The sequence below is a fragment of the Lithobates pipiens genome, unplaced genomic scaffold, assembly GCF_037356315.1.
Source record: "Lithobates pipiens isolate NorthernLeopardFrog02 unplaced genomic scaffold, aLitPip1_a1.2 Scaffold_51, whole genome shotgun sequence".
Taxonomy (NCBI): domain Eukaryota; kingdom Metazoa; phylum Chordata; class Amphibia; order Anura; family Ranidae; genus Lithobates; species Lithobates pipiens.
The window spans coordinates 1,647,348-1,663,949 of NW_027507874.1; the positions used below are offsets into that span (position 1 = coordinate 1,647,348).

At 47.4% G+C, this 16,602-nt stretch overlaps 1 long non-coding RNA gene across 1 annotated transcript in view; it reads right to left on the reverse strand.

Annotated features, from left to right (window-relative positions):
• The window catches only part of LOC143957088 (uncharacterized), an 86,483-nt gene extending 70,259 nt beyond the window's left edge, over window positions 1-16,224 (reverse strand). The window contains exon 1 of the long non-coding RNA XR_013270053.1: window positions 16,071-16,224. This is a non-coding gene — a long non-coding RNA (uncharacterized LOC143957088). The remainder of the gene's footprint in view (window positions 1-16,070) is intronic.
• Between the last annotated feature and the right edge of the window lie 378 nt (window positions 16,225-16,602).

A 16,602-nucleotide genomic window follows, 5' to 3' on the forward strand; every position in this document is an offset into this window, starting at 1 on the left:
ACCATCAAACGTGACCACTAGTTCTCCGCTTTGAGCCTCTGACATTGATGGCTCAGCCGACACGTTCAGCTGGCTGATACCGTTCACATTTATAATGATGCGCTGCTTTCCATTCTCCGCAGAATGGGGTTCCTCAGCATTTAAATAGGCCGTCATCTTATTTCATGCTCGACCGTGCACCATCAAAAGGGACCACTAGCTCACAACTTTAAGCCTCTGACATTGATGGTTCAGCCGACACGTTCAGCTGGCTGATGCTGTTCACATTTATAATGATGTGCTGCTTTCGATTCTCCGCAGAATGGGTTTCCTCAGCATTTAAATAGGCCGTCATCTTATTTCATGCTCGACCGTGCACCATCAAACGGGACCACTAGTTCACAACTTTAAGCCTCTGATATTGATGGTTCAGCCGACACGTTCAGCTGGCTGATGCTGTTCACATTTATAATGTGCTGCTTTCCATTCTCCGCAGAATGGGGTTCCTCAGCATTTAAATAGGCCGTCATCTTATTTCATGCTCAACCGTGCACCATCAAACAGGACCACTATTTATACGCTTTAAGCCTCTGACATTGATGGCTCAGCCGACACGTTCAGCTGGCTGATGCTGTTCACATTTATAATGTGCTGCTTTCCATTCTCCGCAGAATGGGGTTCCTCAGCATTTAAATAGGCCGTCATCTTATTTCATGCTCAACCGTGCACCATCAAACGGGACCACTAGTTCACAACTTTAAGCCTCTGAAATTGATGGTTCAGCCGACACGTTCAGCTGGCTAATGCCGTTCACATTTATAATGATGTGCTGCTTTCCATTCTCCGCAGAATGGGGTTCCTCAGCATTTAAATAAGCCGTCATCTTATTTCATGCTCGACCGTGCACCATCAAACGGGACCACTATTTCTCTGCTTTAAGCCTCTGACATTGATGGTTCAGCTGACACGTTCAGCTGGCTGCTGCTGTTCACATTTATAATGTGCTGCTTTCCATTCTCCGCAGAATGGGGTTCCTCAGCAATTAAATAGTCCCTTTTCATTATGCTCGAGCATGCACCATCAAACGTGACCACTAGTTCCCAGATTTAAGCCTCTGATATGGATGGCTCAGCCGACACGTTCAGCTGGCTGATGCCGTTCACATTTATAATGATGCGCTGCTTTCCATTCTCCGCAGAATGGGGTTCCTCAGCATTTAAATAGGCCGTCATCTTATTTCATGCTCGACCGTGCACCATCAAACGGGACCACTAGTTCACAACTTTAAGCCTCTGATATTGATGGTTCAGCCGACACGTTCAGCTGGCTGATGCTGTTCACATTTATAATGTGCTGCTTTCCATTCTCCGCAGAATGGGGTTCCTCAGCATTTAAATAGGCCGTCATCTTAATTCATGCTCGACCGTGCACCATCAAACGTGACCACTAGTTCTCCGCTTTGAGCCTCTGACATTGATGGTTCAGGCGACACGTTCAGCAGGCTGATACCGTTCACATTTATAATGATGTGCTGCTTTCCATTCTCCGCAGAATGGGGTTCCTCAGCATTTAAATAGGCCGTCATCTTATTTCATGCTCAACCGTGCACCATCAAACAGGACCACTATTTATACGCTTTAAGCCTCTGACATTGATGGCTCAGCCGACACGTTCAGCTGGCTGATGCTGTTCACATTTATAATGTGCTGCTTTCCATTCTCCGCAGAATGGGGTTCCTCAGCATTTAAATAGGCCATCATCTTATTTCATGCTCGACCGTGCACCATCAAACGTGACCACTAGTTCTCCGCTTTGAGCCTCTGACAATGATGGCTCAGCCGACATGTTCAGCTGGCTGATGCCGTTCACATTTATAATGATGCGCTGCTTTCCATTCTCCGCAGAATGGGGTTCCTCAGCATTTAAATAGGCCGTCATCTTATTTCATGCTCAACCGTGCACCATCAAACGGGACCACTAGTTCACAACTTTAAGCCTCTGACATTGATGGTTCAGCCGACACGTTCAGCTGGCTAATGCCGTTCACATTTATAATGATGTGCTGCTTTCCATTCTCCGCAGAATGGGGTTCCTCAGCAATTAAATAGTCCCTTTTCATTATGCTCGAGCATGCACCATCAGACGTGACCACTAGTTCCCAGATTTAAGCCTCTGATATGGATGGCTCAGCCGACACGTTCAGCTGGCTGATGCTTTTCACATTTATAATGATGCGCTGCTTTCCATTCTCCGCAGAATGGGGTTCCTCAGCATTTAAATAGGCCGTCATCTTATTTCATGCTTGACCGTGCACCATCAAACGGGACCACTAGTTCACAACTTTAAGCCTCTGATATTGATGGTTCAGCCGACACGTTCAGCTGGCTGATGCTGTTCACATTTATAATGTGCTGCTTTCCATTCTCTGCAGAATGGGGTTCCCTTTAGCATTTAAATAGGCCGTCATCTTATTTCATGCTCAACCGTGCACCATCAAACGGGACCACTATTTCTCTGCTTTAAGCCTCTGACATTGATGGCTCAGCCGACACGTTCAGCTGGCTGATGCCGTTCACATTTATAATGATGCGCTGCTTTCCATTCTCCGCAGAATGGGGTTCCTCAGCATTTAAATAGGCCGTCATCTTATTTCATGCTCGACCGTGCACCACCAAACGGGACCACTAGTTTACAACTTTAAGCCTCTGACATTGATAGCTCAGCCGACACGTTCAGCTGGCTGATACCGTTCACATTTATAATGATGCGCTGCTTTCCATTCTCCGCAGAATGGGGTTCCTCAGCAATTAAATAGGCCGTCATCTTATTTCATGCTCAACCGTGCACCATCAAACAGGACCACTATTTATACGCTTTAAGCCTCTGACATTGATGGTTCAGCCGACACGTTCAGCTGGCTGATACCGTTCACATTTATAATGATGTGCTGCTTTCCATTCTCCGCAGAATGGGGTTCCTCAGCATTAAAATAGGCCGTCATCTTATTTCATGCTCAACCGTGCACCATCAAACAGGAACACTATTTATACGCTTTAAGCCTCTGACTTTGTTGGCTCAGCCGACACGTTCAGCTGGCTGATGCTGTTCACATTTATAATGTGCTGCTTTCCATTCCCCGCAGAATGGGGTTCCTCAGCATTTAAATAGGCCGTCATCTTATTTCATGCTCAACCGTGCACCATCAAACGGGACCACTATTTCACAACTATAAGCCTCTGACATTGATGGTTCAGCCGACACGTTCAGCTGGCTAATGCTGTTCACATTTATAATGATGTGCTGCTTTCCATTCTCCGCAGAATGGGGTTCCTCAGCATTTAAATAAGCCGTCATCTTATTTCATGCTCGAAGGTGCACCATCAAACGGGACCACTATTTCTCTGCTTTAAGCCTCTGACATTGATGGCTCAGCCGACACGTTCAGCTGGCTGATGCCGTTCACATTTATAATGATGCGCTGCTTTCCATTCTCCGCAGAATGGGGTTCCTCAGCATTTAAATAGGCCGTCATCTTATATCATGCTCGACCGTGCCCCATCAAACTGGACCACTAGTTCACAACTTTAAGCCTCTGATATTGATGGTTCAGCCGACACGTTCAGCTGGCTGATGCTGTTCACATTTATAATGTGCTGCTTTCCATTCTCCGCAGAATGGGGTTCCTCGGCATTTAAATAGGCCGTCATCTTATTTCATGCTCAACCGTGCACCATCAAACGGGACCACTATTTCACAACTTTAAGCCTCTGACATTGATGGCTCAGCCGACACATCAGCTGGCTGATGCTGTTCACATTTATAATGTTCTGCTTTCCATTCTCCGCAGAATGGGGTTCCTCAGCATTTAAATAGGCCGTCATCTTATTTCATGCTTGACCGTGCACCATCAAACGGGACCACTAGTTTACAACTTTAAGCCTCTGACATTGATAGCTCAGCCGACACGTTCAGCTGGCTGATAACGTTCATATTTATAATGATGTGCTGCTTTCCATTCTCCGCAGAATGGGGTTCCTCAGCAATTAAATAGTCCCTTTTCATTATGCTCGAGCATGCACCATCAAACGTGACCACTAGTTCCCAGATTTAAGCCTCTGATATGGATGGCTCAGCCGACACGTTCAGCTGGCTGATGCTGTTCACATTTATAATGTGCTGCTTTCCATTCTCCGCAGAATGGAGTTCCTCAGCATTTAAATAGGCCGTCATCTTATTTCATGCTCAACCGTGCACCATCAAACGGGACCACTAGTTTACAACTTTAAGCCTCTGACATTGATAGCTCAGCCGACACGTTCAGCTGGCTGATACCGTTCACATTTATAATGATGTGCTGCTTTCCATTCTCCACAGAATGGGGTTCCTCAGCATTTAAATAGGCCGTCATCTTATTTCATGCTCGACCGTGCCCCATCAAACGGGACCTCTATTTCTCTGCTTTAAGCCTCTGACATTGATAGCTCAGCCGACACGTTCAGCTGGCTGATGCCGTTCACATTTATAATGATGCGCTGCTTTCCATTCTCCGCAGAATGGGGTTCCTCAGCATTTAAATAGGCCATCATCTTATTTCATGCTCGACCTTGCACCATCAAACGTGACCACTAGTTCTCCGCTTTGAGCCTCTGACAATGATGGCTCAGCCGACACGTTCAGCTGGCTGATACCGTTCACATTTATAATGATGTGCTGCTTTCCATTCTCCGCAGAATGGGGTTCCTCAGCATTTAAATAGGCCGTCATCTTATTTCATGCTCGACCGTGCACCATCAAACGGGACCACTAGTTCTCCGCTTTGAGCCTCTGACAATGATGGTTCAGCCGACACGTTCAGCTGGCTGATGCTGTTCACATTTATAATGATGTGCTGCTTTCCATTCTCCGCAGAATGGGGTTCCTCAGCATTTAAATAGGCCGTCATCTTATTTCATGCTCGACCGTGCACCATCAAACGGGACCACTAGTTCACAACTTTAAGCCTCTGATATTGATGGCTCAGCCGACACGTTCAGCTGGCTGATGCTGTTCACATTTATAATGATGTGCTGCTTTCCATTCTCCGCAGAATGGGGTTCCTCAGCATTTAAATAGGCCGTCATCTTAATTCATGCTCGACCGTGCACCATCAAACGTGACCACTAGTTCTCCGCTTTGAGCCTCTGACAATGATGGTTCAGCCGACACGTTCAGCTGGCTGATGCTGTTCACATTTATAATGTGCTGCTTTCCATTCTCCGCAGAATGGGGTTCCTCAGCAATTAAATAGTCCCTTTTCATTATGCTCGAGCATGCACCATCAAACGTGACCACTAGTTCCCAGATTTAAGCCTCTGATATGGATGGCTCAGCCGACACGTTCAGCTGGCTGATGCCATTCACATTTATAATGATGCGCTGCTTTCCATTCTCCGCAGAATGGGGTTCCTCAGCATTTAAATAGGCCGTCATCTTATTTCATGCTCAACCGTGCACCATCAAACGGGACCACTATTTCACAACTTTAAGCCTCTGACATTGATGGTTCAGCCGACACGTTCAGCTGGCTGATGCTGTTCACATTTATAATGTGCTGCTTTCCATTCTCCATAGAATGGGGTTCCTCAGCATTTAAATAGGCCGTCATCTTATTTCATGCTCAACCGTGCACCATCAAACGGGACCACTAGTTCACAACATTAAGCCTCTGACATTGATGGCTCAGCCGACACGTTCAGCTGGCTGATACCGTTCACATTTATAATGATGTGTTGCTTTCCATTCTCCGCAGAATGGGGTTCCTCAGCATTTAAATAGGCCATCATCTTATATCATGCTCGACCGTGCACCATCAAACTGGACCACTATTTATACGCTTTAAGCCTCTGACATTGATGGTTCAGCCGACACGTTCAGCTGGCTAATGGCGTTCACATTTATAATGATGTGCTGCTTTCCATTCTCCGCAGAATGGGGTTCCTCAGCATTTAAATAGATCATCATCTTATTTCATGCTCGACCGTGCACCATCAAACGTGACCACTAGTTCTCCGCTTTGAGCCTCTGACAATGATGGCTCAGCCGACATGTTCAGCTGGCTGATGCCGTTCACATTTATAATGATGCGCTGCTTTCCATTCTCCGCAGAATGGGGTTCCTCAGCAATTAAATAGTCCCTTTTCATTATGCTCGAGCATGCACCATCAAACGTGACCACTAGTTCCCAGATTTAAGCCTCTGATATGGATGGCTCAGCCGACACGTTCAGCAGGCTGATACCGTTCACATTTATAATGATGTGCTGCTTTCCATTCTCCGCAGAATGGGGTTCCTCAGCATTTAAATAGGCCGTCATCTTATTTCATGCTCGACCGTGCACCATCAAACGGGACCACTAGTTCACAACTTTAAGCCTCTGATATTGATGGTTCAGCCGACACGTTCAGCTGTCTGATGCTGTTCACATTTATAATGTTGTCCTGCTTTCCATTCTCCGCAGAATGGGGTTCCTCAGCATTTAAATAGGCCATCATCTTATTTCATGCTCGACCGTGCACCATCAAATGGGACCACTAGTTCACAACTTTAAGCCTCTGATATTGATGGTTCAGCCGACACGTTCAGCTGGCTGATGCCGTTCACATTTATAATGATGTGCTGCTTTCCATTCTCCGCAGAATGGGGTTCCTCAGCATTTAAATAGGCCATCATCTTATTTCATGCTCGACCGTGCACCATCAAACGGGACCACTAGTTCACAACTTTAAGCCTCTGACATTGATGGTTCAGACGACACGTTCAGCTGGCTGATGCTGTTCACATTTATAATGTGCTGCTTTCCATTCTCCGCAGAATGGGGTTCCTCGGCATTTAAATAGGCCGTCATCTTATTTCATGCTCAACCGTGCACCATCAAACGGGACCACTATTTCACAACTTTAAGCCTCTGACATTGATGGCTCAGCCGACACATCAGCTGGCTGATGCTGTTCACATTTATAATGTTCTGCTTTCCATTCTCCGCAGAATGGGGTTCCTCAGCATTTAAATAGGCCGTCATCTTATTTCATGCTTGACCGTGCACCATCAAACGGGACCACTAGTTTACAACTTTAAGCCTCTGACATTGATAGCTCAGCCGACACGTTCAGCTGGCTGATAACGTTCATATTTATAATGATGTGCTGCTTTCCATTCTCCGCAGAATGGGGTTCCTCAGCAATTAAATAGTCCCTTTTCATTATGCTCGAGCATGCACCATCAAACGTGACCACTAGTTCCCAGATTTAAGCCTCTGATATGGATGGCTCAGCCGACACGTTCAGCTGGCTGATGCTGTTCACATTTATAATGTGCTGCTTTCCATTCTCCGCAGAATGGAGTTCCTCAGCATTTAAATAGGCCGTCATCTTATTTCATGCTCAACCGTGCACCATCAAACGGGACCACTAGTTTACAACTTTAAGCCTCTGACATTGATAGCTCAGCCGACACGTTCAGCTGGCTGATACCGTTCACATTTATAATGATGTGCTGCTTTCCATTCTCCACAGAATGGGGTTCCTCAGCATTTAAATAGGCCGTCATCTTATTTCATGCTCGACCGTGCCCCATCAAACGGGACCTCTATTTCTCTGCTTTAAGCCTCTGACATTGATAGCTCAGCCGACACGTTCAGCTGGCTGATGCCGTTCACATTTATAATGATGCGCTGCTTTCCATTCTCCGCAGAATGGGGTTCCTCAGCATTTAAATAGGCCATCATCTTATTTCATGCTCGACCTTGCACCATCAAACGTGACCACTAGTTCTCCGCTTTGAGCCTCTGACAATGATGGCTCAGCCGACACGTTCAGCTGGCTGATACCGTTCACATTTATAATGATGTGCTGCTTTCCATTCTCCGCAGAATGGGGTTCCTCAGCATTTAAATAGGCCGTCATCTTATTTCATGCTCGACCGTGCACCATCAAACGGGACCACTAGTTCTCCGCTTTGAGCCTCTGACAATGATGGTTCAGCCGACACGTTCAGCTGGCTGATGCTGTTCACATTTATAATGATGTGCTGCTTTCCATTCTCCGCAGAATGGGGTTCCTCAGCATTTAAATAGGCCGTCATCTTATTTCATGCTCGACCGTGCACCATCAAACGGGACCACTAGTTCACAACTTTAAGCCTCTGATATTGATGGCTCAGCCGACACGTTCAGCTGGCTGATGCTGTTCACATTTATAATGATGTGCTGCTTTCCATTCTCCGCAGAATGGGGTTCCTCAGCATTTAAATAGGCCGTCATCTTAATTCATGCTCGACCGTGCACCATCAAACGTGACCACTAGTTCTCCGCTTTGAGCCTCTGACAATGATGGTTCAGCCGACACGTTCAGCTGGCTGATGCTGTTCACATTTATAATGATGTGCTGCTTTCCATTCTCCGCAGAATGGGGTTCCTCAGCATTTAAATAGGCCGTCATCTTATTTCATGCTCAACCATGCACCATCAAACAGGACCACTATTTATACGCTTTAAGCCTCTGACATTGATGGCTCAGCCGACACATCAGCTGGCTGATGCCGTTCACATTTATAATGTGCTGCTTTCCATTCTCCGCAGAATGGGGTTCCTCAGCATTTAAATAGGCCGTCATCTTATTTCATGCTTGACCGTGCACCATCAAACGGGACCACTAGTTTACAACTTTAAGCCTCTGACATTGATAGCTCAGCCGACACGTTCAGCTGGCTGATACCGTTCACATTTATAATGATGTGCTGCTTTCCATTCTCCGCAGAATGGGGTTCCTCAGCAATTAAATAGTCCCTTTTCATTATGCTCGAGCATGCACCATCAAACGTGACCACTAGTTCCCAGATTTAAGCCTCTGATATGGATGGCTCAGCCGACACGTTCAGCTGGCTAATGCTGTTCACATTTATAATGTGTTGCTTTCCATTCTCCACAGAATGGAGTTCCTCAGCATTTAAATAGGCCGTCATCTTATTTCATGCTCAACCGTGCACCATCAAACGGGACCACTAGTTTACAACTTTAAGCCTCTGACATTGATAGCTCAGCCGACACGTTCAGCTGGCTGATACCGTTCACATTTATAATGATGTGCTGCTTTCCATTCTCCACAGAATGGGGTTCCTCAGCATTTAAATAGGCCGTCATCTTATTTCATGCTCGACCGTGCACCATCAAACGGGACCACTAGTTCACAACTTTAAGCCTCTGATATTGATGCCTCAGCCGACACGTTCAGCTGGCTGATGCTGTTCACATTTATAATGTGCTGCTTTCCATTCTCCGCAGAATGGGGTTCCTCAGCATTTAAATAGGCCGTCATCTTATTTCATGCTCGACCGTGCCCCATCAAACGGGACCACTATTTCTCTGCTTTAAGCCTCTGACATTGATAGCTCAGCCGACACGTTCAGCTGGCTGATGCCGTTCACATTTATAATGATGCGCTGCTTTCCATTCTCCGCAGAATGGGGTTCCTCAGCATTTAAATAGGCCGTCATCTTATTTCATGCTCGACCATGCACCATCAAACGGGACCACTAGTTCTCCGCTTTGAGCCTCTGACAATGATGGCTCAGCCGACACGTTCAGCTGGCTGATACCATTCACATTTATAATGATGCGCTGCTTTCCATTCTCCGCAGAATGGGGTTCCTCAGCATTTAAATAGGCCGTCATCTTATTTCATGCTCGACCGTGCACCATCAAACGGGACCACTAGTTCACAACTTTAAGCCTCTGATATTGATGCCTCAGCCGACACGTTCAGCTGGCTGATGCTGTTCACATTTATAATGTGCTGCTTTCCATTCTCCGCAGAATGGGGTTCCTCAGCATTTAAATAGGCCGTCATCTTATTTCATGCTCGACCGTGCCCCATCAAACGGGACCACTATTTCTCTGCTTTAAGCCTCTGACATTGATAGCTCAGCCGACACGTTCAGCTGGCTGATGCCGTTCACATTTATAATGATGCGCTGCTTTCCATTCTCCGCAGAATGGGGTTCCTCAGCATTTAAATAGGCCGTCATCTTATTTCATGCTCGACCATGCACCATCAAACGGGACCACTAGTTCTCCGCTTTGAGCCTCTGACAATGATGGCTCAGCCGACACGTTCAGCTGGCTGATACCATTCACATTTATAATGATGCGCTGCTTTCCATTCTCCGCAGAATGGGGTTCCTCAGCATTTAAATAGGCCGTCATCTTATTTCATGCTCGACCGTGCACCATCAAACGGGACCACTAGTTCACAACTTTAAGCCTCTGATATTGATGCCTCAGCCGACACGTTCAGCTGGCTGATGCTGTTCACATTTATAATGTGCTGCTTTCCATTCTCCGCAGAATGGGGTTCCTCAGCATTTAAATAGGCCGTCATCTTATTTCATGCTCGACCGTGCCCCATCAAACGGGACCACTATTTCTCTGCTTTAAGCCTCTGACATTGATAGCTCAGCCGACACGTTCAGCTGGCTGATGCCGTTCACATTTATAATGATGCGCTGCTTTCCATTCTCCGCAGAATGGGGTTCCTCAGCATTTAAATAGGCCGTCATCTTATTTCATGCTCGACCATGCACCATCAAACGGGACCACTAGTTCTCCGCTTTGAGCCTCTGACAATGATGGCTCAGCCGACACGTTCAGCTGGCTGATACCATTCACATTTATAATGATGCGCTGCTTTCCATTCTCCGCAGAATGGGGTTCCTCAGCATTTAAATAGGCCGTCATCTTATTTCATGCTCGACCGTGCACCATCAAACGGGACCACTAGTTCACAACTTTAAGCCTCTGATATTGATGCCTCAGCCGACACGTTCAGCTGGCTGATGCTGTTCACATTTATAATGTGCTGCTTTCCATTCTCCGCAGAATGGGGTTCCTCAGCATTTAAATAGGCCGTCATCTTATTTCATGCTCGACCGTGCCCCATCAAACGGGACCACTATTTCTCTGCTTTAAGCCTCTGACATTGATAGCTCAGCCGACACGTTCAGCTGGCTGATGCCGTTCACATTTATAATGATGCGCTGCTTTCCATTCTCCGCAGAATGGGGTTCCTCAGCATTTAAATAGGCCGTCATCTTATTTCATGCTCGACTGTGCACCATCAATCAGGACCACTGTTTCTCCGCTTTAAGCCTCTGACATTGGTGTCTCAGCCGACACGTTCAGCTGGCTGATGCTGTTCACATTTATAATGTGCTGCTTTCCATTCTCTGCAGAATGGGATTCCTCAGCATTTAAATAGGCCGTCATCTTATTTCATGCTCGACCGTGCACCATCAAACGTGACCACTAGTTCTCAACTTTAATCCTCTGACATTGGTGGCTCGGCCGACACATTCAGCTAGCTGATGTTGCTACAAGGCTGTATTTATGACCCAGTCCTCAACCCTCCTCCTTTCTCAGCATGGACTTGGGACCGGCCACGGTGGAGTTAACAAAAGCACTGTACACTGAAAATATGATCCCCTCTCCATATTCTTTGCCATCTTTGTCCATCTCATCCCACAGCACTCTACTTGTCCATTTTCTTTTATGCTCAAGTGTGCACCATCACATGGGACGATTAGTTCTCAACTTTAAGCCTCTGACATCGATGGCTCAGCTGACACCTTCAGCTGGCTGATGCTCTTCACAATTATAATCATGTGATAATAAATTGGTGATATTTCCACGGTATCAGTGAATAAATAATTTATAGAAGCAAATTAGTCACTGTAATTACATATAGTGTATAGAAATGTGGAAGTGAAGTGACGCTGCATTGCTAATACTGATAGAAATATATACAGATAGTGAGGTTTTTATATACATATAAAAGCATAATTAAATTCAGTGATAATTTACCAATTCAATATAAGTCAATTACAAGAAACCCAATTCTTTAAGTAAATGAATATACATATATATATATATATATATATATATACACACACACAATAATACATTCATAATCCTCCAAGTATTAAAGAAATGTTCCATAATTCTTCAAAATTACAAATAAACATAATATCAACAGAGGCGGTCTGACCATTCAGTCATTAGGACGCCGACCGAGGGCCCGCGGCCAGTAGGGGGCCCGTGAGAAGCTCCTGTCTGAACCAGTGTGCCGAGGGATCAGGGCTGTTAGATGAGCCCAATCCCCTGCCGAACTGTACATCAGCACTGTGAGAAGCTTGTCAGCCTCAAAAGTGGACGTAAAGGGCAGGGGAGTGTGCTGTGCTCTCTGCTTCCCCCTACAGTGCAGTACCCGGCTGAATGAAGAAGCTGGAAAGGAACAGTACGGTGCTAAAAGCTAGATTCGTTTTAAAAGGGCTTTATTCATGTGTCTTTGCATGTGTGTCTGTATGTGTGTGTGCGTGTGTCTGTATGTATGCATGTATGTGTATGCATGTGTCTGTGTGTGCGTGTGTATGTGTCTTTATGTGTGTATGTGCATATGTATGTATGCCTGTATGCATGTATGTGTAGGCATGTGTGTGTGTCTATGTGTCTGTATGAGTGTGTGTGTGCATGTGTCTGTATGTGTGTGCATGTGTCTATATGTGTCTGTATGCATGCATGTGTCTGTATGTATGTGTATGCATGTGTCTGGATGTGTGTGTATGTGTGTGTGTATGTGTCTGTATGTGTGTGTGCATGTGTCTGTTTTTGTGTGCATGTATATCTGTATGTATGTGTATGCATGTGTATACACGTGTCTGTATGTATGTATGTGTGTGCATGTGTCTGTATGTATGTGTATGCATGTGTGTACACGTGTCTATATGTATGTGTGTGCATGTGTCTGTATGTATGTGTATGCATTTGTTTTGTATGTGTGTGCCTGTGCATGTGTCTGTATGTGTGTGCGTGTGTCTGTTAGAGTTGGGCGATTAAAAAAAAAAAAATCTGCAATTTAAAAAAAAAAAAAAAATTCAAAACGAGTTTTTTTTTTTTTTTGATGGACAACGCGACGGTCCCGAGGAGCTGCGGGCAGGAGTTTTTAGGCAAGGCCGTAGCTTCGGCCTAGTCTGCGGCGTCCAGCCTCGCGGACTAGGCCAAAGCCGCGGCCGCGCCTAAAAACTCCTGCCCGCAGCTTCTCAGGACCGGCACAGTGTCAGCGCCAGTCCTGGTGAAATTAAAAAAAAAATAAAATAAAAAAAAAAAATTGAAAAAATAGATTTGCCGAAATTTTGAATCGATTTGGCCTCTCCACCCGATTCAAGATTTAAATTGATTTTTTCCCCAGCCCTAGTGTCTGTCTGTATGTATATATGTGTGTGCATGTTTCTGTACGTGTCTGTATGCATGTGTCTGTATGTGTGTGTGTGCATGTGTGTATGTGCCTGCATGTGTGTGCATGTGTCTGTGTGTATGTTACATTTAATCCTGCCCCCCCCCCCCCCTATTCTTGTACCATCAGAACTGCTTTTGTAGAGCTTGTGTGTGAAAGCAGCCAGGACTGCTGCTCCTCTGAAAAGCAGGTCATGCACATATCGCTTTTTAGAGGCATTTGAAAGGCAGTAAAGAGGCATTATGTTGCCTCCTCAACACCTGTTTTAAGCCCGTAAATTCAGCATCACTATACCGCAACTGTGCAACCCCGACAGTTGCGGGGTAATTGCAGTGCAGGCCCATTCACCCTGGGTATACCTCCAGCTGCAGCCACAGCATGTGTACACCCCCAGCTGCTCCCTCTGCAGCTAAAGGGGGAGAAGTTGGGAGTTGTAAAAACAGCTTAACCATGTGGTTTTACTGCCCCCTTCAACCTGACATATGAACAAGCCATTGGTTCACATCTGTGTTGCTGTGTGTAGGGCAGCCTATTCATTTCAATGGGCTTCCCTACCCACAAAAATGCTTTTTTTTTTTAATTGCACTGCACCAAAAGAACCTCACATTTTCCAATGTGTGGGGTACCATTAAGAATTAACGGTACCCCTAAAGAGCAGAGCATTCGTCTGTGTGTCGGGAACGAGAGCAACAAAGGCAAGAGAATTTTTGTTGGGCCGTGTATTAGTGCTCGGACAGACACACTCAGACCGAATTTTAATGGTTCAAAGAATGTCAGGAAAAACGAGCGGCCCTCGCGCATGTTCACTTCGTCAAATCTGGCCCTCTTTGAAAAAAGTTTGGACACCCCTGTCCTAAGAGATGCTGCTAGCAGTGCTGCGGTGGAACTTTCAGGGTCGCTGCAGTCGACTAGGCCCTGCCATTCTGCCGCTGTGGGGGGGAGGGGGCAAGACACAGCATACCCCCCCGCACCTCTGGCTTTCAGTTTGGGATGCAGTGGTGGGAGGTGGCGATCGGCAGCTCTATGGTGCTCACACCATCTCCCTGGGGCTTGTATTTCTCCATCAGAGTGTATAGAGTGGAGAGAGGAGGGGCCTCTGACCCGGGCAGCTGCAAGTTTCACTCTTCAGTGTACAAGTGAGTCGCTCTGCTTGTACGTTGTTGCCAACTGCTGCCCGGGTCAGAGGCCCCTCCCCTCTCCACTGTACAGAATCAGGAAGAGAACTACAAGCCCCAGGGAGATCCCGTGGTCCACAGGCACCATAGAGCTGCTGATCGCCATCTCCCACCTCCCCCTATGCTGGGGGTTGGAGGTACACAGACAGCCAGGCACAGAGGAACCTCTGGGGGGGGGTTAAGTTTGGGAACCCTGATGTATGGGGGGGCTCTCTGGGGGCCCTGATGTAAGGGGGGGCTCTCTGGGGTCCCTGATGTAAGGGGGGGCTCTCTGGGGACCCTGATGTAAGGGGGGCTCTCTGGGGACCCTGATGTATGGGGGGCTCTCTGGGGACCCTGATGTAGGGGGGCTCTCTGGGGACCCTGATGTATGGGGGGCTCTCCGGGGACCCTGATGTAAGGGGGGCTCTCCGGGGACCCTGATGTAAGGGGGGCTCTCTGGGGACCCTGATGTATGGGGGGGCTCTCTGGGGACCCTGATGTATGGGGGGGCTCTCTGGGGGCCCTGATGTATGGGTGGTTCTCTGTGGACCCTGATGTAAGGGGGGGCTCTCTGGGGACCCTGATGTAGGGGGGCTCTCTGGGGACCCTGATGTAAGGGGGGCTCTCTGGGGACCCTGATGTAAGGGGGGCTCTCTGGGGACCCTGATGTATGGGGGGGCTCTCCGGGGACCCTGATGTAAGGGGGGCTCTCTGGGGACCCTGATGTATGGGGGGGCTCTCTGGGGACCCTGATGTATGGGGGGGCTCTCTGGGGACCCTGATGTATGGGGGGGCTCTCTGGGGGCCCTGATGTACGGGTGGTTCTCTGTGGACCCTGATGTAAGGGGGGGCTCTCTGGGGACCCTGATGTAAGGGGGGCTCTCTGGGGACCCTGATGTAAGGGGGGCTCTCCGGGGACCCTGATGTATGGGGGGGCTCTCTGGGGACCCTGATGTATGGGGGGCTCTCTGGGGACCCTGATGTAAGGGGGCTCTCTGGGGACCCTGAAATAAGGAGGGGGTCAGGGTCTCTCTGGGGACCCTGATGTATGGGGGGCTCTCTGGGGACCCTGATGTAAGGGGGGCTCTCTGGGGATCCTGACTTAAGGGGGGGCTCTCCGGGGACCCTGACTTAAGGGGGGGCTCTCTGGGGGCTTGTTTACATCGCCATACCACTGTTCGGCCTCTGTTGGAAACAAACAATCATCAGGGGCCCGGTGGACATCGGGGTCCGCTGAAGCAGCTGATTAGCTCTCGGTGTCTCTAATCACAGCAGCAGCGAGTCAAAACAGCGCTCAGATCCACAAGTGCAGAATCAAGTACCTGTACATCATTCTGCTCACAGGAGACGCAGCCCCACAGTTAATATACGTGGTTAATGTGAGTTTATTTTTCTTACCTCTTTAAACATTTATTTTGAACATACAGTTCCCACCTCTTTCTAGCCAAAGCCCCACCCCCTTCAATCCCATGTGTTTGTTAGTTTAGCAGGATGTGATCGCTCAGTCCCGCCCATTCTCCTGAACACACCAATCTGGTTTCAATATGTACCGGGTAGGCGGAGCAGTTACGCCTCTAGTTTAAACCGGCCCCGCCCCTGTCGTCCTATCTCCTACCTTTTGCTGTATTGTGGGATGTCCTTTGCCTCATTAAAGATGTCCGCTCCTACCTCCTAATGCTTCCTGCCACCTATTCTGTACTTGTACATAGTAATCTGGGATCACGCTGTTACATTGGACGGAGCGCAGACACACTGAACCGCTCCTGTGGGCGGCTTGCTGCATACTAATTCCTCTCTGAGCTCAGCGCGTTTATAACGGCTCTGCCCCTCTGTGACGTCACTCGCTTACTACAGTCTCGCTCGAGGCCCCGCCCCTCTCCGGAGCTGGCTCCGCCCCCAATCCTATCCTCCGCCGTTGTGTGTAGAATATTTAACCGTTTCATGACTACGCCTATTTTTGACATTTGGTGTTTACAAGTTAAAACCCATATTTTTTGCTAGAAAATTACTTGGAACCCCCAAACATTATATATATAATTTTTTTAGCAGAGACTCTAGAGAATAAAACGGTGATTGTTGCAATATTTTATGTCACACAGTATTTGTGCAGCAGTGTTTTAAACACCACTTTTTGGGAAAAGGGACAC